General features: G+C 32.0%; 1 long non-coding RNA gene across 1 annotated transcript in view; it reads left to right on the top strand.

Moving 5' to 3' along the window:
* LOC134717493 (uncharacterized) overlaps window positions 1-23,818 on the top strand; it is a 39,650-nt gene extending 15,832 nt beyond the window's left edge. Inside the window, exons 2-4 of the long non-coding RNA XR_010107345.1 lie at window positions 19,875-20,040; window positions 22,652-22,675; window positions 23,731-23,818. This is a non-coding gene — a long non-coding RNA (uncharacterized LOC134717493). The remainder of the gene's footprint in view (window positions 1-19,874; window positions 20,041-22,651; window positions 22,676-23,730) is intronic.
* The last annotated feature ends 1,508 nt before the right edge of the window (window positions 23,819-25,326 follow it).

Raw genomic sequence — 25,326 nt, 5'->3', positions numbered from 1 at the left:
GTTAGCCCTACCGGATGGTCAAACACTGATATATTTCAAAGTTATCTTCAAACACATTTTATTAACTATGTTCAAGGTTTATCTGACAAACAGCCAATTCTTGTAATATATGATGGCCATTTGTCGCATGTTTCTCTAAGTGTTATTGACTGGGCCAAGACAAACAACATTATACTTTTGGTTCTTCCAGCCCATACAAGTCACTTACTTCAACCTCTTGATGTTGGTTGTTTTGGTCCTCTCTCTAAAATATACAACCATTCTTGTCATAAATTTATGAGAGAGAATCACTGCAAAATTAGTAGATATAATGTTGGGGAGCTATGCACAAATGCCTATGTTAAAGGACTGTCGCCAGACAATTTGAAGTCATCATTCAAACGTTCAGGAATTTATCCTCTAGACAAATCTCCTTATCCCCCACAGATGTACCTACCAGCTACTGTATACACTCAGACGGAGACTGACGGACAGAACCAAGAAACAGATGACATCATAGACCATCTAAATGACATAAATGTACCCTTGACCTCTGACCAGACTGACAGTATAGACAACTCCCCTCCAATGGACTTGTCTCCTGCTGTGAATCAGGTACTTGTTGGAAGCCCTACCAAGACTTTATCCCCTGAAATTATGACACAAGTACCTGTTAATTCCCCACCCATGGACTTGTCTCCTGACATTTTTCGTTTCTTTGATGACCCTGACTTTATGGACATTGACATTGCAGACAAGACAGACACTTTACATGACAATGAAGAGACACAAGACATACACATGACACTGACTGACATACCCAGGGACAGAACTCTGACAGAATCACCAACATTATCTACATTTTTTCATAGTCGTGAAAAAGGTATGTCAAATAAAAATATTAAAAAGAATAACAGAAAATGTTTGTCAAAAATTGTGTCTGGTAAATCAATTACAGAAGAAAATGTTATAGAATGTATTAAAGAACACTGTCAGTCTAAAAAGTCTGTAACCAAAAGTAGTAAAATTAATTCTTCAAAAACAAAAAGTAGTAGTAAAAAGAAATCTAGTACTAAAATAATGAAAGAAAGGGGTGTACAATCGAAAGGTAATTCATCACCTACACCAGGTACAAGTGGGTTGCAGGTTATTTATTTATCAGACAGTCAAGAAAGCCTGTATGAGCATGAAAGTCAAATGTCTGAAAGTGACCTGTGCTGTGTATGTCACAAATTTTATCCACAAAAACTTAAAGAATGTGGCGATTTGACTATAGCAAAATGGGGCCAGTGTATGTTTGATGGCTGCTCTCACTGGGTACACTTACGTTTTTGTTGTAATGTTAGAGCAGTAAGGACACACAGTATTTTTAACTGTCCTTGTCATGGCTTACCATGTTTGCAGGAAGAATAGCTAGGCCAACTTCTATTTATATATATATGTCTATATGTGTCTGTTACTAGTAGTTTATGAAATTATGCATGTAGTTCACTACGTTAAATATGTTTGGTTAATATAAAAGTAATTCATGTATAAAGCTATTATTAATTGTGAAATCTCAGAAAATGAGTAACACTTTTGTGTGATTCCTTTATGTTCAGTGCCATTAATCCAGAATAAAATAATTTCAATGGCAAAATCATTTGTCTTTATCTCTAATATGATAACAATTTTACAATTTCAGCACATGAAACATCAACCGAAAGCTATTTAGTTATTTATATTACTGAAAAGTATTAAATATTACATTTTTTAGTGACTCAAGCAATCACCAGAACTTCGACTTTAAAAAACTCTAATTTCCGGGTTTTTTAGTCGTTTCCTATACGTGTACTGATCCAGTTTTTACTTCATACGAAAACATATGACGTCATTTTTTGACAAACGAAAACCACAAAATAATCAGAAACAGTTAAAAAACGTAGTAAGCCTTGACAAATAAATCTAGACACATACAAACATTCGACAGAATATGCTTTTAAAATTCCAGTACACAGGTAAATAAAAACTCAACAGTGAAAACCGGAAGAAGTGAAACTTGTTATTAGTACGAAAACACATGACACGATGATACGCGATAATGACCAGCCAGTGCACACTGTAATGATTTCATTAACCAGCATCAAACAGATAGATATGAGGTGAATCAGTTTGTAGGCACGACACCCCTCCCCCAATTCCAGACCCTCACTGAGGTGAATCAGTTTGTAGATACGACACCCCTCCCCCCAATTCCAGACCCTCACTGAGGTGACAAAGGAAAAGATCCTCCTGTTGTGGTAATGGTAGCATTCAGTCAATATATTCATTGGCAAATTTATGTGAATCAATTTGCTCCATTTGACTATTTGTTTTTATAGACACTGGCATTCATGAATAAAACAACGAAATTTTGTCAAAATCATTTTTAGACAACTCGGACCAGTGTTTAAGACAACTCGGACCAGTGTTTAAGACAACTCGGACCAGTGTTTAAGACAACTCGGACCAGTGTTTAAGACAACTCGGACCAGTGTTTAAGACAACTCGGACCAGTGTTTAAGACAACTCGGACCAGTGTTTAAGACAACTCGGACCAGTGTTTAAGACAATCAAATAAAACAAATGTACCGTGAACAATTATTTATAATTTATTTGGCGATCAAACGGGCCCGAGGCCGCGTCTAACGTCCTGTACGCCCCCTTTTTTCCCTTAGAATCAACCACTGAGAAGCTTTCTTAAATGGGCCCAATCAGTGTTTCACATTGTTCCGAGGTTTTATTATAATAACTACCTACGTATACTGATTTTATGAGTGCCCCGTGTGTAAGGGTTAGGGTACGTGCAAATAAGGGTGCAAATTGGAATTACGCTATAGAAGCGAAGCTCCTGCTAGAGGAGGAAGATAAAGACTAGGTAACAGGTAACAGTTAACAGGTAAAGGTGTCTTTGAAATTGTTTAGAATCGACCTTAAATGGGCCCTATCGATTCAGTGTTACAAACTGGTCAGATCTTTCAATCTAATACGAATTTCTTTAAAACTGGTCCGAGTTTTCCTGGTCCGACTTGTCCCAATCCCGTCATTCACAAAGCTTCCTGTTCTCGGAATTTATACACAACTACGGACAATTATTTTTAACCAAGAAGATGTCATTTCAATGACTTGAAAGGGTAGGTTTTAAACATTTATGTTATTTCTGAATCACGTGAAGAAATGACATAGGCCCTACTCATTTTATCTCATTTTAAAAATATTAATTTACATTTTGAACACAGGAACAGGTCGGTGGACACATTTCCGGGTTTCCATATCTCTTCTTCTTTGCATTTGGACGAAACTTTCTAAATGATGACTGAGAAGAAATTTTCAATTGAACATTTAAATGAGTATTTTTATTTTATTCAAGGTTAAAGTATTTATGAAACCAAATTTGAAAGTTAAAAGACAGTAAACATGGTAAAACTTGGTGCGTTGCATAATAATTTTGAACTGTTAAAGAGTTTTTAGACGCCAGGCGGAGTTATCTGCCTTTAACAAATAAATTTGTCGTTATGTTTTTGAAACACATGAACCGTAAGCCATGTTTTAGGGGTTCAATGCCACTGAAACAGTAAAATAAACAAATCAAATAATTTTAGCCTCAAAATTTGCAGCTATCATGATGTATACATGCATAGATCTTAGTTATTGTGATTATCAACCATCCTCCAATCCCCCCCCCCCCTTCAAAAATCTGCTCCAATTCATGTGTTTTCTGAAATAAATTGACGAATAATGTGTTAAAATACTATAATAACAGCATTATGTTCGTGTGAATGCATAGAACAATAATAGTTAACCTGTAAAATATATAAAATGAATCAAGAAAAAAAGTTCCCCTTAGGTGCGGTCCACTTGATTGAGAAATAAAATTACATGACTTAGAAATTGCTCCTAAATTCGTAAATATTGCTGATTTCCTGTCTGTAATCAAAGGAGTCGATTTTGGCCTCAAATTTCAAGTATTGACAAAAGATTTTAGACAGTTTTTAAACACTAAAAGTGTATATCAGTTGATTCAATAAGTTTATGTGAAAGACTTTAACTGATTTACTCATTAAAAACTCTCTGATTCTAGCTAAAATATGAAAAATCTATCAAATATGCCCAAAAATGTCACTTTCAGATGGTTTTTGTCAAAAATGAAAGTCATAAAAGTGGCCACATCCGTATTCAACCACAACCTTAAGATATATTATGTATTATCAAACAATACAACTTACATTTCAATATTAAGAATGAACACGAATGGGGCCACATTCATTTAAGACGGAAACCGTCTATAATTTAACTAAAATGCTAAAATTGTGAACATTTCAGTAATTTAGCATGACTTAATGATGCTAGTACCCGATATATGTGCATTGTACATGTATTGTCAAAAAGAGCCCATATTTAAGTTACAGTAGCAGAAGCATTTTACTTTCCAATGAATAACTTAAATATAAAAAAGAAGATGTGGTATGATTTCCAATGAGACAACTATCCACAAAAAACCAAAATGACACAGACATTAACAACTATAGGTCACCGTACGGCCTTCAACAATGAGCAAAGCCCATACCGCATAGTCAGCTATAAAAGGCCCCAATAAGACGATGTAAAACATTACAAACGAGAAAACTATCGACCTTATTTATGTAAAAAAATGAATGAAAAACAAATACGTAACACATAAACAAACGACAACCACTGAATTACAGGCTCCTGACTTGGGACAGGCACATACATAAATAATGTGGCGGGGTTAAACATGTTAGCGGGATCCCAACCCTCCCCCTAACCTGGGACAGTGGTATAACAGTACAACATAAGAACGAACTATAAAAATCAGTTGAAAAAGGCTTAACTAATCAGATGGACAAAAATTCAAGTGGACGTAAAAGTATACATTTTAACAATTTTGTAAAACTGCTATATTTTGGGGCCAAAAAGGGGCCATACTGAACCTACTCCTTTGTAAACATGCATTAAAATATAATTATGTGCTCCAGTAAACAATGTTTACGTAAGATGCATGCATGATCAATGACCTGTAAATCATAAAACCAATATATAGTGATCGTGGTTCTCCGATCAATACACATGTGCTCTGTTCAACATTCTCCCTGAATAGAAATTAATATTATAACTCCAGACATATATATTTGACTGTCACGTGACTCCAAAACACCCTCCTGCACGCGGACCTAAAACATTGCATATCCAAATATAAAAAATGAAACTTCCATGACAAAATGTTACTTAATTTTTTCTTACAAGTTCAAACAAAATGCACACACAACACGTAAAAGAGAACATGAACTACAGGCTCCAATATACATGATAGAAAATAGAGTAAATTAAAAAAAAAAAAAAGATGTAAGGACTTTTATTCATAGGATATCCTGACGCGGTCCGTTTGGGAGTGCAGGATGTATAAGTACGCAGCCACGACGTCGGTCAGAATATCTACTTTAAGTCCTAGGCCTTGCTAAGAGAGAGAGAGTGCCATGTAGACTTTAAACCAATCAATCCACCTACCAATCAATCAATCAATCAACTAATCAATAAATCTGTGTAATACAGGGGGCAAGATCACATTTGTTTCTATTTTTTCTTGTTCAAAGTGACCCTATCCCATAGTGGATCAGTCAACCAACCAAGCAACCAACCGACCAACCAATCAATCAATTAAAAAAAAATCAATTATTCATGTCTTGGTGGGGAAAGACTGTTAAAATGGTGGATTTGAAATTAAAAAAAAAAAATAAACAGTCAGGGGTGCTACTTTAACAAGTGATTTCATTATCACCCATTTCAGTGATTTTTTAAATTCAGTTATCACCTCTTTAAGTGATTTTGGTGTTTCCTTTGATCTTCAAATGCTAATTTCATTGATTTTCCATATTTTCACAAACTTTCCTAATATTTTCCTACATAAATCAATTATCCCTTTATCTTTGGATATCAATTTCACCAGTGCGCTTGGGCAGTAAGTTAGTGCGCTAAAGCTTTTAAAAGTACCCTTGGGAATTGTTCTGTAATCAAATTTTCATAATAACTACTCTTACTATCAGACAAAGGTCAACAATATAAGGTGGTTTTCTTTAGAATTAGAATGATTTATTTTAAGGTTATGTCCTGATCTACAAATTATTCCAGTTTTTATACGACCGCAAAATTTGAAAAATATCGTATATTGCTATCACGTTGGCGTCGTTGTCTGCGTCGTCGTCGTCGTCGTCAGAATACTTTTAGTTTTCGCACTCTTACTTTAGTAAAAGTAAATAGAGATCTATGAAATTTTAACACAAGGTTTATGACCACAAAAGGAAGGTTGGTATTGATTTTGGGAGTTTTGGTCCCAACATTTTAGGAATAAGGGGCCAAAAAGGGCCTAAATAAGCATTTTCTTGGTTTTCGCACTATAACTTTAGTTTAAGTTAATAGAAATCTATGAAATTTTGACACAAGGTTTATGACCACAAAAGAAAGGTTGGGATTGATTTTGAGAGTTTTGGTTTCAACAGTTTAGGAATTAGGGGCCAAAAAAGGGCCCAAATAAGCATTTTTCTTGGTTTTTGCATCATAACGTTAGTATAAGTAAATAGAAATCTATGATATTTAAACACAAGGTTTATGACCATAAAAGGAAGGTTGGTATTGATTTTGGGAGTTTTTGGTCCCAACAGTTTAGGAATAAGGGACCCAGAGGGTCCAAAATTAAACTTTGTTTGATTCATCAAAATTGAATAATTGGGATTCTTTGATATGCTGAATCTAACTGTGTATGTAGATTCTTAACTTTTGGTCCCGTTTTCAAATTGGTCTACATTAAGGTCCAAAGGGTCCAAAATTAAACTTAGTTTGATTTTGACAAAACATGAAACAGTTGGGTTTTTTGATATGCTGAATCTAAAAATGTACTTAGATTCTGGATTATTGGCCCAGTTTTCAAGTTGGTGCAAATCGGGGTCCAAAATTAAACTTTGTTTGATTTCATCAAAAATTGAATAAATTGGGTTTTTTGATAAGCCAAATCTAACTGTGTATGTAGATTCTTCATTTTTGGTCCTGTTTTCAAATTGGTCTACATTAAAGTCCAAAGGGTCCAAAATTAAACTTAGTTTGATTTTAACAAAAATTGAAATCTTGGGGTTCTTGATATGCTGAATCCAAACATGTACTTAGATTTTTATACGACCGCAAATTTTGAAAAAATTTTCGTCGTATATTGCTCTCACGTTGGCGTCGTCGTCGTCGTCGTCGTCGTCGTCGTCGTCCGAATACTTTTAGTTTTCGCACTCTAACTTTAATAAAAGTGAATAGAAATCTATGAAATTTTAACACAAGGTTTATGACCATAAAAGGAAGGCTGGTATTGATTTTGGGAGTTTTGGTCCCAATATTTTAGGAATTAGGGGCCAAAAAGGGCCCAAATAAGAATTTTCTTGGTTTTCGCACTATAACTTTAGTTTAAGTTAATAAAAATCTATGAAATTTTTACACAAGGTTTATGACCACAAAAGAAAGGATGGGATTGATTTTGGGAGTTTTGGTTTCAACAGTTTAGGAATTAGGGGTCAAAAAAGGGCCCAAATAAGCATTATTCTTGGTTTTCGCACAATAACTTTAGTTAAAGTAAATAGAAATCAATGAAATTTAAACACAATGTTTATGACCACAAAAGGAAGGTTGGTATTGATTTTGGGAGTTTCGGTCCCAACAGTTTAGGAATTAGGGGCCAAAAAGGGACCCAAATAAGCATTTTTCTTGGTTTTCGCACCATAGCGTTAGTATAAGTAAATAGAAATCTATGAAATTTAAACACAAGGTTTATGACTATAAAAGGAAGGTTGGTATTGATTTTGGGAGTTTTGGTCCCAACAGTTAAGGAAAAAGGGGTCCAAAGGGTCCAAAATTAAACTTTGTTTGATTTCATCAAAATTGAATAATTGGGGTTCTTTAATATGACGAATCTAACTGTGAATGTAGATTCTTAATTTTTGGTTCCGTTTTCAAATTGGTCTACATTAAGGTCCTAAGGGTCCAAAATTAAACTTAGTTTGATTTTAACAAAAATTGAAACCTTGGGGTTCTTTGATATGCTGAATCTAAAAATGTACTTAGATTTTTGATTATTGGCCCAGTTTTCAAGTTGGCCCAAATCGAGGTCCAAAATTAAACATTGTTTGATTTCATCAAAAATTGAATAATTGGGGTTCTTTGATATGCCAAATCTAACTGTGTATGTAGATTCTTAATTTTTGGTCCAGTTTAAAATTGGTCTAAATTAAAGTGCAAAGGGTCCAAAATTAAACTAAGTTTGATTTTAACAAAAATCAAATTCTTGGGCCTCTTTGATATGCTGAATCTAAACATGTACTTAGATTTTTGATTATGGGCCCAGTTTTCAAGTTGGTCCAAATCAGGATCTAAAATTATTATATTAAGTATTGTGCAATAGCAAGTCTTTTCAATTGCACAGTATTGTGCAATGGCAATTTTTTTTTTAATTAAGAGTTATCTTTCTTTGTCCAGTAAAGTAAGCAAGAAATATCTGCAAGAATTTTTTTTGCAATTTTTAATTGGAGTTATCTTTCTTTGTCCAGAATCAACTAAAATCTTCGTTATATACAATATACACTTTATATTCACTTTTTACTACCAACTGATAAATTTAAATAATCTTTACCATTCAGTGATAACAAGCAGTTTTTTTTACATCTTAATATTTTATGATGTATTTAAATGAGTAGTAATTGTTGCAAACTCCATTAGAATATCTTAATTGAAATTAGTTTTGGAATAAGGGAAAGGGGGATGTGATTAAAAAATTTAAAAAATTGGGTTCAATTTTTCTCATTTGAAATTTCATAAATAAAAAGAAAATTTCTTCAAACATTTTTTTGAGAGGATTAATATTCAACAGCATAGTGAATTGCTCTAAGAGAAAACAAAAATTTTAAGTTCATTTGAATACATTCATTCTGTGTCAGAAACCTATGCTGTGTCAACTATTTAATCACAATCCAAATTTAGAGCGGACTCCAGCTTGAATGTTGTGTCCATACTTGCCCCAACTGTTCAGGGTTCAACCTCTGCGGTCGTATAAAGCTACGCCCTGCGGAGCATCTGGTTGATTATGGACCCAGTTTTCAAGTTGTTAGCAGCCGGATTCAAATGAATAAAATTTATGGGAGAATTTGAATTCACAAAAGTAGATCACTCAGCAGGTGGATCAAAAACATGCTTTTTGTCAAAACTGGTGTCAAAGCAGACCTCGGCAAAGAACAAATTCAAATCTTGATATAACATTGATGAATAAATTTTAATGGGCGCCGATCCTATAAAAGCAGGTCACCTAGCAGAGCCGGTTATGTAACTTGATTAAAACTTGTTTTGTAAAAGAAAATATTTTATATTTTGCTCTATTTCCTCAAAAGACAAAAGTTTGAGCGTTTTTGAAAATAATGTTGATGATGGACCATTCATGATATGAGCCCCCCCCCCCCCCCCCTGGAATACGATGTCATCAGACATTATGGAACTGTTTCAAAAGATAAAAAAATGATTCAAATAATTTTAAAGTTTACTAGTGCCTGGTGCAATTGCTTAAAATATCTTATCGATTAAGTATATAACCTTTTGAATGAATGAATGAATGAATGAATTGTAGTTGCAAAAGCATATAGAACATGCTATGAAAATACATAATATATACATAATGTGACAAAAAAATGGCAACAGAGAACAATACAATAATAACATACATGTTGTAGCTAACCAATAATATCAGATCTAGCTTTCCATGCACTCTTCAAATAGTTACATAGCTTAATTGTTAGAGATCTAGAATTAGCTTTCAACAATCAAAATAGTTTAAAAATAGTAGGCCATGAACAATAATAGCGTGGCAAAAACAATATTCTAATTGCCCTTTTGTAATTGCTTTTCTGAATGAGAGAATTGGCCAGTTAAATTTGAAATCCATTTGAATCAAGGTAAATTTATAAAAATGATCTGCTGAAAAAAATACTGAATGGATCATTTTTTTCAGTGGTTATTAGAGCAAGCCGTTTTGTTATTTAATCTAACTTCAAGATATCTCATAAACTTTATAAGATTTCTTATATGCATGTAATCATGACAATAGTTCATTAGATATCTTATATAGTTTGTAAGATATCTTATAAAGTTTTTATACGACCGCACATTTTGAAAAAATGTTCGTCGTATATTGCTATCACGTTGGCGTCGTCGTCGTCGTCGTTTTCGTCGTCGTTGTCCTTGTCGTCGTCGTTGTCGTCGTCGTCGTCCGAATACTTTTAGTTTTCGCACTCTAACTTTAGTAAAAGTGAATAGAAATCTATAAAATTTTAACACAAGGTTCATGACCACAAAAGGAAGGTTGGTATTGATTTTGGGAGTTTTGGTCCCAACATTTTAGGAATTAGGGGCCAAAAAGGGCCCAAATAAGCATTTTCTTGGTTTTCGCACTATAACTTTAGTTTAAGTCAATAGAAATCTATGAAATTTTGACACAAGGTTTATGACCACAAAAGAAAGGTTGGGATTGATTTTGGGAGTTTTGGTTTCAACAGTTTAGGAATTAGGGGCCAAAAAAGGGTCAAAATAAGCATTATTCTTGGTTTTCACACCATAACGTTAGTATAAGTAAATAGAAATCTATGAAATTTTAACACAAGGTCTATGACCATATAAGGAAGGTTGGTATTGATTTTGGGAGTTTTGGTCCCAACAGTTTAGGAAAAAGGGGCCCAAAGGGTCCAAAATTAAAGTTTGTTTGATTTCATCAAAATTGAATAATTGGGGTTCTTTGATATGCCGAATCTAACTGTGTATGTAGATTCTTAACTTTTGGTCATGTTTTCAAATTGGTCTATATTAAGGTCCAAAGTGTCCAAAATTAAACTTAGTTTGATTTTGACACAAAATGAATAGGTTGGGTTCTTTGATATGTTGAATCCAAAAATGTACTTAGATTCTTGATTATTGGCCCAGTTTTCAAGTTGGTCCAAATCTGGGTCCAAAATTAAACTTTATTTGATTTCATCAAAAATTGAATAAATGGGGTTCTTTGATATGCCAAATCTAACTGTGTATGTAGATTCTTCATTTTTGGTCCCGTTTTCAAATTGGCCTACATTAAGGTCCAAAGGGTCCAAAATTAAACTAAGTTTGATTTTAACAAAAATTAAATTCTTGGGCCTCTTTGATATGCTGAATCTAAACATGTACTTAGATTTTTGATTATGGGCCCAGTTTTCAAGTTGGTCCAAATCAGAATCTAAAATTATTATATTAAGTATTGTGCAATAGCAAGTCTTTTCAATTGCACAGTATTGTGCAATGGCAAGAAATATCTAATTTCACAATATTGTGAAATAGCAATTTTTTTTTTAATTAGAGTTATCTTTCTTTGTCCAGAATAGTAAGCAAGAAATATCTTATTGCAAGATTTTTTTTTAATTGGAGTTATCTTTCTTTGTCCAGAATCAACTTAATTCTTTGTTATATACAATATACAATTTATATTCACTTTTTACTACCAACTGATAAATTTAAATAATCTTTACCATTCAGTGAAAACAAGCAGTTTTTTTTAAATCTTTATATTTTATGATGTATTTAAATGAGTAGTTATTGTTGCAAACTCCATTAGAATATTTTAATTGAGATTAGTTTTGGAATAAGGGAAAGGGGGATGTGATTAAAAAATTGGGTTCAATTTTTCTCATTTGAAATTTCTTAAATAAAAAGAAAATTTCTTCAAACATTTTTTTGAGAGGATTAATATTCAACAGCATAGTGAATTACTCTAAGAGAAAACAAAAATTTTAAGTTCATTAGAACACATTCATTCTGTGTCAGAAACCTATGCTGTGTCAACTATTAAATCACAATCCAAATTTAGAGCTGAATCCAGCTTGAATGTTGTGTCCATACTTGCCCTAACCGTTCAGGCTTAATATATAAGATAGCTTTAAAAAATAAATTATATAAGATATCTCATATATATTAAATGAGATATCTTATAAAAATCTAATCTGTTATATAAGATATCATTTATATCATGTATATTATGAGATAATTTGAAATTCGAAAAAATAGCTAAACTGCTTAAGTGCCATATGTTTATGTTAGCTGGTATACATGCCTTGTTTACCAAAGTTAAGTGATAGTGCATCATGTGCAATGCTATTCATGTATTACAACTTGCCTGGTGTGAATCGAATAACTTCTTCAATCGGTGAACAGGTGAAACTTAATATACATTTTCCGTTTTTACAGGTCAGGAAAATGATATTATTTCGTTTTAGATTGTATGCATAAAAAAATCCCAATTGGGATAAAAATCCCAATTAGATGTTCACGGGACCCATTTGAAAACACATGGAATCATCCCTGCGTTTTTGAGGTTCCAATTGGGGATAAATACGTCGTATATACCCCGGCAGTTTCCTGAATATATACTGACATCTCTGTGTTGGTTATCCAATCACAAACCTCGACACATTTGTAATCCATAATATAAGATGTTATTTACCAGTTACAGTGAGCTGACATAATTATTCTGTTTGAAATTTCTCGAATAAAAATAATGTTATATTATTTTCATTGTTCTTCAGTGCAACAGGTATTTTAGTCCTGTTGAATAATTGTTAGAAGGTTGTTGTTTATTTTTATTTATAGGCATTGATCACTATACATGCTATATGAGAATAAGAATATTTCATTACATAGAATGTTAATGAAAAGGGAACATTCTAAAACTATCATGACTATACAAAGACTTTTAGACAGATGACATATTTCAAAACTTTTCTTGTCTCTCATGGTACAACTGATTTTTATAGTTCGTCTTTATGTTGTACTGTCACATGTCAGGGGGAGGATTTGGCGCCCGCTAACATGTTTAACCCTGCCACATTCTGTATGTATGTGCCTGTCCAAAGTCAGGAGCCTGTCCAAAGTCAGGAGCCTGTAATTCAGTGGTTGTTGTTTGTTGATGTGTTAAATATTTGTTTTTCTTTCATTTTTTTTATTGAAAAAAGATATGCAAGTTCGGTTTGTTGTAAAGTCGTATTTATAGGATATAGTTTGGATTTGCCTATTTTTAGTTTTCACTTTCATTTGACTATTTAGAGTGAAAAGTGGAAAAAAAATCTCATTCTTTCTTACAACCAGAACCCACATACAAGGCTGAAATAATTTATACTATTCCTCTAAAATTGCCTACTCCTTTTTATAAGTGCAATATTTTATTATAATCAGGTTTAATTTAGCTTAGTAATGGTCTTCAAGTGGCATTAGCATATGACTTCGTAAAAAATATGTACACTAGGTTCCACAATTAGATCTACAAAAGTAGGCCCGACCGTGCACCATCATATTGAAATTTTGGTGTAAACACGAAGTTCACAAAAGTTCAAAACAATATGGCTATGAATTAATTAGGAACTGAAATTGTCAACATTGTTTTTATTGCACACTTATTGTTTTTATCAGGATAATTTATGATCTTTTAACCTTTGACACGTTGTTTTCTTAGCGGTCAAGTAAAGTGTCGGTCAAGTAAAGTGTCGGCTTTTTGACTATATCTAGTTTATTTTCAACACTTATAATGTTATAAGTTAAATATTGACTATCTATTGATAATTTTTCGTAAACAATATCTATTTTTCGCATATAAATTAATTGATTTAATAATTATACTTTATTTCAAATCCACCAATATTAACAGTTCTATTGTCAGGCATTTGTCAGGGATGATTCCAGGTGTTTTCAAATGGGTCCCTTGAACATCAAATTGGGAATTTTCATCCCAATTGGGAATTTTTTAGGCATACAATATAAGACGAAATAATATCCTTTCCCTGTAAAAACGGAAAATGTATAATTTAAAGTTTAACCATGTACACTGATTGAAGAAGTTATTGGATTCAGACCATGGAAGTTGTAATATATGATCATCATTGCACATGATGCACTATCATCTTACGGTAGATTCATGGTATACCGACACCTTGGAGTGTACAATAACAGTACAAAATCGGTCTAGTTATTTGCTTAAATCTGCAAGTTTGGAGACAGATTTGCAATTCAATGGTTAGACTGGTTTTTTCTATTTAAAGAAAACTTGTTAATTAATCGTATTATACAAAATATTTTACCAAATATCATTTTTTTGGTTTTAAAATCATTTTTTTCAAATGAGCCATTTAAGGGGAGATTACTCTTTTAGTACAAAATTTACACTGGGCTTATAGGGATTTTTTAAATTTTTACTGGTAGCAAGAAAACAAGCTCAGTGACACCATGTTTCCTTTTGTTTTCTTAAGACATTTTATGAAATCTTTCTTCTCACAATTTATTTCAAAATTCTATCTCTTAGAATTTTTTTTATGCACACTAATGTGTTTTTTCATGAACAAACTAATCAACTTTTTGCAATTTCCAACGACTCATAGCTTGAAAAATAGCAAGGTGACCCATACTTTTTATTTAATTTTTGAAAAGAGCATAGTAAAATCTTCATTTTGGCATATTCTAAAAAAGTTCTGTCTCAAAAAATTTATACTGGTGATCTACCTTAACTTTGGTAAACGAGGCATATTACCAAAATATATATACCAGCTAACATAAACCTATGGCAAGCAGTTTGGCTATTCATTCGAATTTCAAATTATCTCATAATATATAAGATATATTATATCATATATAAGATTTATATAAGATATCTGTTATACTTAATGCGTTTCGCTCAGTTTTGGTTTGTTACCCCGATTTTGTTTTTTGTCCATGGATTTATGAGTTTTGAAAAACGGTATACTACTGTTGCCTTTATTTATAATATATAAGCTATCTCATTCAATATATGAAATAACTTATATTATTTCATTTTTAAAAGCTATCTTATATATTATATCATATATCAAAAACTATATGATATGTCTTATATTATATGAGATATCATATATATTTAATAAGATATCTAATAAAAGTTTAAAACTTTATTAGATATCTTATATACTTCATAAGATATCTTATATACTTCATAAGATATCTTATATACTTCATAAGATATCTTATATACTTCATAAGATATCATATATACTTTATAAGATATCTTATATAATTTATAAGATATGCTATATTCTTTATAATATACCTTATCAACTTTATAAGATATGTTATATATTTTAAAAGATATCTTATATACTTTATAAGTTATCTTATATACACTATACTTAGATATCTTAGATACTTTATAAGTTAACTTCTAGAGTTTATAAGAAATCTCATAAAGACTATGAAATATCTTATATTTTTATATAAGATATCTTGTATAGTTTATTTGATATCATATTAAGAAAATTATATACGATATCTTATAAATTATATGAAATATCTTATAACTATTTTGATCTGAGCGTCACTGATGAGTCTTATGTAGACGAAACGCGCGTCTGGCGTATAAAATTATAATCCTGGTACTTTTGATAACTATTTACACCACTGGGTCGATGCCACTGCTGGTGGACGTTTCGTCCCCGAGGGTATCACCAGCCCAGTAGTCAGCACTTCGGTGTTGACATGAATATCAATTATATGGTCATTTTTATAAATTTTCTGTTTACAAAACTTTGAATTATTCGAAAAACTAAGGATTTTCTTACCCCAGGAGTAGATTACCTTAGACGTATTTGGCACAACTTTTTGGAATTTTGGGTCCTCAATGTTCTTCAACTTTGTATTTGTTTGGCTTTTTAACTATTTTGATCTGAGTGTCACTGATGAGTCTTATGTAGACGAAACGCGCGTCTGGCGTATAAAATTATAATCCTGGTACTTTTGATAACTATTATAATTTATATACGATATCTCTAATAATATATCTTATACCATATATAAGATATCTTAAATAATCTTTTTTATGAGATATCTTATACAAAATAGATATCTTATATAATTAAGAAGATATTTAATATCAATTATAAGATATCTTACATAGTATATAAGATATCTTATAAATATACTTTATATAAGATTTCGTATATAGTTTATAAGATATATCACATAGTTTATATGATAGCTTATATAATTTATAAGATATCTGATAAAGAAAGTTATGAGATATCTTATAAACTATATAAGATATCTTATAAACTATATAAGATATCTTATAAACTATATAAGATATCTCATAAATTATGTAAGATATCTCATGAACTATATAAGATATCTTATAAACTTTATAAGATATCTTACAAACTTTATAAGATATCTTACAAACTATATAAGAAATATAATGGACTATTATATAAGATATCTTATAAAGTTTTGAATTAGATTAAATAGCAAAACGGCTTGCCATACTAATCACTGAAAAAAAATCATCCATTGGGTATTTTTTCAACAGATCATCTCTATAAACTCACCTTGTTTCAAATGGATTTCAAATTGAACTGGCCAATTTTGTTGAATTCAGAAAATCAATTACAAAAGTTTATATACTATAAAAATGTAACTGATAGATATTTAAAGCAACATAACCAGAGAACTCTAAAATTATTTGGATCATTTTTATATCTTTTGAAAGAGTTCCTTAATGATGACATCGTATTTCAAGGGAGAAGGGGGGGGGGGCTCATTTCATGAATGGTCTATCATCAACATTATTTTCAAAAACGTTCAAACTTTTGTCTTTTGAGGAAATAGAGCATAATATAAAATAATTTCTTTTACAAAACAATTGTTTATCAAATTACATAACCGAATCTGCTGGGTAGTTCGCTTTTACGAGATTGGCGCCCAATAAAATTATAGATCAATGTATCAAAATTTGAATTTGCTCTATGCCGAGGTCTGCTTTGACACCCATGTTGTCAAAAAAATAAATGTTTTTGATTAACCTGCTGAGCGATCTTCTTTTACGAGATAAATTACTCCCATAACATTTTTATCAATCGAATTCGGCAGCTACGTTTTGACAACAAACTATGAAAAAATAAAGTTGCCGTAATTGGTGACGGAAACTTTCACGGAAAAACATTTTTCATTTTATTTTCCTGTATTGGGAATTTATATTCACAAACATTTTTGGGTCTTAAGGGCCGCTAAGCGGCCCTAAACTGTATAGTGGAATCATCCCTGGTACTTCATGGTTTTATGAGAATAAACTATCTATCATATCTCAAATACTGTATTTAATAGGTCTACTATATTTATGCCCTTGTTGGTCTATGCATCCGTCTGTCCCTACATATGTCCTTGCGTCCCAAAGTTGGTATCCGTTCTCTAACTTTAGTTTGCCTCAACCAAATGTTATGAAACTTATACACAATTCTTATTTCCACAAAGGATCAAGTTTGAATTTTGGTGCTTCACTTAAACCGTTCTAGAGTTATGCCCCTTTACAAATGGTTAAGGTGCTGAATTTTTTGTTTCTGTTCTCTGACTTAAGTTAGCCTCAACCAAATTTTGATAGTGACCTTAACCGTTCTTCAGTTATGTCCCTTTATAACTTTATATGATATGCAAGTGGGGGCAACTTCTGTGTCCCATCATGCCCATGGAAACATTCCCAATTTATTTGTATATGGAATCATTATAAGTTGTACATGTCCAACTGGCAGCTGTCACCCGACGTCGACCTCATTTTCATGGTTCAGTCAGTCAAGGATATAACTCTATAGAGTTATTTCAGAAAAATAACATATATTTGTTATTGTGGACTAAAAAATCAAAGAACTGTGATAACATATGTATGCTAGATGTACATGTTTCAAAGGAACAATATACATTTATACATCATTAGTTTAATTTAAATGTATACAAGTTCTATTGATATTACTATTGTCTTTATGTATACTCAACTATAGAAAGATATAACAGTTCATAGTTTTCCAATCATGCATAGTACAGCTATGTTATTACAGAAAAAGTACATGTATGTCTGTAATAACTAAAGGGTGTTATTACAGCTTCTCTTTTAACTCCAAAGCATTTGTTTAGACATATACATGTTATGCCAAATTATATCCGGGTGAATTTGACCCGGAGGAAAAAATGTCACAGTAGTTGTTGTTATTTTTTTATCCAGAGGAAAATATTTCCCTGGGATATTTTTTCCTTTGCCGTGAAATTCTATCTGGGTAGTTAACTTATTGAATAGTTATTAGAAAAAACTTATCTTTAAAAATACTATGAAATAATAATAGTGTATTTGAATGAAAACGAAATAGTTAAAAAAAATGTATTATAATGGGAAATAATTTCACAAATTATCATTGAAAAAATTTCCTGAAATATTCAAGTCAATATCATCCTTTTAAAAAGAAAATTATCATGAAACATAGGGAAGAAAACCAGAAGTAATTTCAAAGATCGTAATTGTGAAAATAATATCATGATTAAATAAGGTTAGTGAAATACATGTAAAAAGTAAAAACACAAAAATACCGAACTCCGAGGAAAATTCAAAAAGGAAAATACAAAATCAAAAGGCAAAATCAAAAGTCCAAACACATCCAACGAATGGATAACAACTGTCATATTCCTGACTTGGTACAGGCATTTTCTTATGTAGGAAATGGTGGATTGTGTTGTTTTCAGATCTCAGTACAAATATAAATTTAAAAGTAAGGTAGAAATATAGTTGCATTACTACTGTTAACAGTAATAGAATAATTTGATTATGATGATATTTTCAACTATATAAATAGTTTTGTCTGGGGACAGATATGTAGTTGTTGATTATATGGAAATCAGATTAATCATAGCATAACAATATATTGGAACAAAAGCATGTTTAACAGCTGGATAGTATTTACCTGTGAAATGTTATCTGTCTTATTAAATCAAGTTGTAAGTCATCTTATTATATAAATGAATATATAAAAAATAAGATTCAAGGTAAAAAATTTCAGTATGAAATAGATTCAGAAATATATTAAATTAATCTCTTTAAAATATAAATTGCTCATAATTACCTCCCTTTGATAAATTATGCAAATTTGTTCTACCTTTGTGAAACATTTTATAGTTATAGTCAGGTATATATTGATTGTGAATAACTTACATAGTAGTTAATGGGACTCTATTTCACACGGTTCTGTGAAATGCCATGCCTGAAAAAAAATTACCGGGACAAAGTATCTTCAGTATAAAATATCACAGAGGAAAAAATAAACCGTAACACACATGCTTAATTACAATGTATTTTAAAATAAACCGTTACACACATGCTTAATTACAATGTATTTTAAAATAAACCGTTACACACATGCTTAATTACAATGTATTTAAATTTATTGTAAGAAATAATGATCAGAGCATGTAATGAGATTCTGAGCAAGCTTCCCAGTAATTCCCAAGTGTTTCATACATTTCATATAGTAAGTTACACAATGTACATGCCTTAATAACTATAAGCCTTGTGATATAACAGCTAAGTTTATCCCTTAAAAGCCTTGTCTCATTGATTTACATGTTAATCATGTTAATGAAAAATGTATTAATTTAATTCAAAAATTAGTTATCATGGCTATGCATTTAGTTTCTGCGCAAAGTTTCAAGAGTTCCCTAGAGCCCGCTAAAAATTAAAATAGTTATGATTTATTTTACAAATAACAAACATATTTGCCTTTACTTTGCTGAACTTGTAATCATTATTGTTTAGCCTTTAGGGGCCAGATCAAGTGTGCCTCTGGGTGCGGAATTTTCTCGCTGTGTTGATGACCCATTGTTGGCCTTTGGCTGTCTCTGCTCTCTGGTTTTGGTTGTCTCTTTGACACATTCCTTGTTTCCATTCTCTATTCTGTTTAATCTGTTTACATGTTTTAAATTTTAAAACTTTTTTTCAGATTCTGATTGACTGGTGGCAGAAGGGGTATGAATTTAAAGTGGCATTAAGGCCTTGCAGACAGACTTAACAATAACATGCTGAAGTTGCAATAACAGTTTGACGAAGACCCACATGTAATCCCATATTGACAGTTGTAGAACTCGTACCAACAGATTTCACTTTGGGTATTTAATTGTATTGTAATAAGTAAGGGACTTTACTTTAACACGTTTCTTTAAAATTACATAATCTTCAGTTTGCATGCTCAGATTGAAAAAGTATTGATTACGAGCTTCACTGTTCGACTTTCTTTCTCGCCTTGTAAAAGTAGTTACACGGGTTTTTTTCCATTGTTATGCATTGTACCTGTGCAATAATTTCACGACGTGAAACCGTGAAATTTCGTATGAAATGATTACTGTCAAGTATGAAAATTTTGTAATCTCTTTAAAACATATATAATGTCATTCCATAAACATTTCTGCATCGAAAAACACAAAAACTGGCACAGCAACACTTTTATATGTACTGGATGTGTAAACTTTTTATCAGGATCTGAACATCCTAATATTCAGTATGCTAAAAATAAGTGTTATTAAAGCTCGGACGGTAGAGAGCTTAACATATTTTGTATAGTTTCATCACTCGATGCATAAAATTGAGAATGGTAATTGGGAATGTGTCAAAGAGACAACAACCTGACTATAGAACAGACAACAGCAGAGTCCGTCATAGGTATTTTTATCGTTCGGCTGCTGTCCTGTGCAATATCTCTGATTATATAAATCCTCTGGATCATAGTGGGTGCAATATTACCTATGAACATGATTAAGTTAGAAATACGACGATGATGTATGAGTGCCAATTGAGATATCTTTCCATTCAATACACAATCTAGTAAAGTAATCAATCATAGGTTCGTTGCTGAAAAGTAAGCTATAAAGTGACCAAAAATTATTTGTGTAAAATAACATAAAAAAAACCGGCCTTATTTTATATACAAAAATAGAAATTTTTATATCCAATGCGTAAAAGAAATATAGTAGGTTTAGGTGTAACGGTGCAATTTTCACAAAACATATCAAATTTCCCACGTTGTCGAACGTGGGCATGGATAACATCATTAATGATTTTATTAAGATCGAGAAATGTTCGAGTCCGAGTCCGTTGAAAATAAAAAAAAAATCTAATATCTCCATTTGAAAAAAAATCTTAGCAAAGACGAAAACCATATGAAACAACAGTTGTTTTCCAATGCCGTCAGAGCAAAGGGAACAGTTTGAAAGTGCCAAATACTGAAATATGTCAAAAATCAATACTTTTTTGTAAACACTGTGATGTATGTAAATACTTTATAATGGAAACCCGAACTTCTGAGGGATGTTTATATACAAAAATAAGGAGATGGGGTATGATTGCCAAATGGGACAACTATCCACTTAAGCACAAATAAAGTGGATGTAAGTAATGATAGGCAACTGTAACGCCTTCAACAATGAGAAAACCCCATACCGTATAGTCGGCTATTAATGGCCACGATTGATGATTATACGCTATTGTCTCTTAAATGCTTAAAGACAAATATATAAACACATTTTGTCCTCGATTTAAATTACTTTTTAAACATAAAAGTAGGTGCAATATATATTTTTAAACTCAAAAAGTTTAATGACCCCATCAGATACTTGACAAACTCTTAGTCTTCGTCTTTTGTATGAACACAAAATTCATGGATCACAAATTTCTCTTTAACTATCTATACGAAAGTTACTGCACTCATGAATATTAGCATCGGCTGTAATCGACGGCTAACTTTACACTTGTATGTTTGTCTGATGTGTAATTGTGTTTTTCACTGTGTTTTGTTGCTGTCTGGTGGACAAATACATGAATTCTGCATGTCATCATCAAACACGTGAATAGCTGTATATCTCTTAAATCAAACACTTTTTCTTCGCATAGAAAGAACTCTTCATTAATCTGAGCATGGAACGAATACTTTATATCACGAACTATAAATGTGGATACAAAAAATGAAAAACTAAGCGAAATTGTTAATCCCACATTGCACGACAAAATGTGTTGTATTTAAGTAAGTAGCACGTGTTCTTGGTTGATTGGAAACACGCACATTGTAGTAGTCCATAATGCATTGTTGCTCATTTAGTGGATTGGTAAAAAAACCAGGTAACAATAAATTGCATCACACGTAAATAAAAAATTACATGTGCGAGAACATAAGTATGCTAATTCATGCATTTCCATATAAGGTAGTGTTCCTGACCTGAGTAATGATAACATCAAAATTTCTTTTTGACTTTTTTTTTAAAGTAGATGTCACAGTTGTTATGTGGTAATTCATTTTTGCTGTGTGTGTTAATGTTCATTTTTTTACATGATCCTGTTTGTGTTTCAGATTTGCAAATATCATTTTCATTATTAATTAAAAATGTACTTTCAATAAATTTTAGGGAGGAAGCTTGATGGTTCGTGGCATTCCCTCTTAATTAGAAAATAATCTATTATAAATATTCAATCAGAATCCAAATTCAGAGCTGTTTTAAGCTTAAATGTTGTGTCAATACTTGTTCAACTATTCAGGGTTTGACCTACATTGTATGCAGGAAAATCCAGTTTGCTGTCACTTGACAGCCTCTTGTTCTTATTGTTGAAGGCCGTACCATTGCCTAAAATTGCTTACATCCACTTCATTTGAACTTAAGTGGATAGTTGTCTCATTGGTAATCATATCTCCTTATTTTTGTAAATATACAATGATTTCATTTTCTTTTACAGGATATAATGGCAAGTTGGGATGAGGTAAGTTTTTCTTCTTAAAAGTCATTGTCATGTGACCTATGTCATGTGACTTATGTTGTCTATAAACTGTACATAAAGATACAGGTGTGTAGTATTCTCAGAGTCAGTCAGTGTCGTGTGACCTATGTCATGTGACTTGTGTTGTCTATAAAATGTACATGAAGATACGATACAGGCGTGCAGTATTCTCAGAGTCAGTGTCATGTGACCTATGTCATGTGACTTATGTTGTCTATAACATGTACATAAAGATACGATACAGGCGTGCAGTATTCTCAGAGTCAGTCAGTGTCATGTGACCTATGTCATGTGACCTATGTTGTCTATAAAATGTACATAAAGATACAGGTGTGTAATCTTCTCAGAGTCAGTCAGTGTCATGTGACCTATGTCATGTGACCTATGTTGTCTATAAACTGTACATAAAGATACAGGCGTGCAGTATTCTCAGGGGGAGAACAGGAGAAATCAAAATGACTACAGTGACAGAATTTCAATATACAAAATTCCAGGAGACAAAAAAAAAAGAAACGTAAGATAATGTAGGATATTCACAACTCTTTATGTCGAAGAGAATCTGATAACGTCATGGAAAAAAATGAAAAACAATCAAAATTCAACAGTCTACATTAGTCATTTCAGGCCCTTTTATAGCTGACTATGCCATATGGGCTTTGATCATTGTTGAAGGCTGTACGGTGGCCTATAGTTGTTATTTTCTGTGTCATTTGGTCTATTTTGTAGAATTGTCTCATTGGCAATCATACCACATCTTCTTTTTATATTCAAAACATTACATAGAAAACTAAAGACCGAGCAACACAAACCTCAACAAAAACTTAGGCTGATCTCAAAACTGATGCATAATATAAATGTCTACAGACTTTTCAAAAAAAAAGAAATTATAGACAACAATTTCACTCCTTCTTGGTAATCACTGTATTTGGTATACACTATTGAAACTGTAAAAATGTAGCTTGTTATATTGAATTATTACATTTATAATACATTTGTATGTTCTAGAGGAAAATGTAAAAGCTTTGTTTTGCTTACAGAAACTTCTTAAAGCTGCAGGGAATGGGAATATAAAAGAGGTAGAATTATGTGTAAAGAACAGAGCTAACTTGGAATGTAGCGATTCTGTAAGTAAAGTAAAATGTTTAACACATTTACAGATATTTATTATATAGTACACATAATGTGGATCAGTTAAACACTGCCCTTGTTAGTGTTCAGTGATTCAGTGTACATTCTATTTATCATGTTTATTGCAAATACTCTTGTCTTCAAAATATTAAGAAACATAGTATTATGATATATTGTGATTAACTTTATTACACTGATGAATACCACTCCAGTTTGTATGTCAAAGAGTTGCTGTCTGATACTTCGTAACTGTATACAATTGAAATATTGATTTACTTTATTACACTGATGAATACCTCTCCAGTTTGTTTGTCAAAGGGTTGCTGTCTGATACTTCATAACTGTATACAACTGAAATATTGTGATTTACTTTATTACACGTAACATAGTATTCTACACAAAAAACATTACTTTGGTTCCAAAAAAATCTTGCATGACCATGACTGGAGACATGACACCTGATCATACAACTTTCATTGACCACTCCTGTTCTAAACATGCAATGTGACACCTGATTCTACAACCTGCATTTACCACTCCTGTACTGAACATGACATGTGACACCTGATCATACAACATGCATTTACCACTCCTGTACTGAACATGACATGTGACACCACATCATACAACATTCATTTACCACTCCTTTACTGAACATGACATGTAACACCTGATCATACAACTTTCATTTACTACTCCAGTACTGAACATGACATGTAACACCACATCATACAACATTCATTTACCACTCCTGTACTGAACATGACATGTGACACCTGATCATACAACATGCATTTACCACTCCTGTACTGAACATGACATGTGACACCACATCATACAACATTCATTTACCACTCCTTTACTGAACATGACATGTAACACCTGATCATACAACTTTCATTTACTACTCCTGTACTGAACATGACATGTGACACCTGATCATACAACATGCATTTACCACTCCTGTACTGAACATGACATGTAACACCTGATAATACATCATTCATTTACCACTCCAGTACTAAACATGACATGTGACACCTGGTCATACAACATGCATTTACCACTCCTGTACTGAACATGATATGTGACACCTGATCATACAACATTCATTAACCACTCCTGTTCTGAACATGATATGCAACACCTGATTATACAACATTCATTTACCAATCTTGTACTGAACATGACATGTAACACCTGATTATACAACATTCATTTACCACTCCTGTACTGAATATAATAGTGACACCTGATTATACAACATTCATTTACCACTCCAGTACTGAACATGACATGTAACACCTGATTATACAACATTCATTAACCACTCCTGTACTGAACATGATATGTGACACCTGATTATACAACATTCATTTACCACTCCAGAACTGAACATGACAGGTGACACCTGATCATACAACATGCATTTACCACTATTGTACTGAACATGACATGTAACACCTGATTATACAACATTCATTAACCACTCCTGTACTGAACAT

The sequence above is a fragment of the Mytilus trossulus genome, chromosome 5 (assembly GCF_036588685.1).
Source record: "Mytilus trossulus isolate FHL-02 chromosome 5, PNRI_Mtr1.1.1.hap1, whole genome shotgun sequence".
In the NCBI taxonomy this organism is placed as follows: domain Eukaryota; kingdom Metazoa; phylum Mollusca; class Bivalvia; order Mytilida; family Mytilidae; genus Mytilus; species Mytilus trossulus.
Note: the sequence above shows the minus strand (reverse complement) of the source record. Positions and strands in the feature narration are given on the sequence as shown.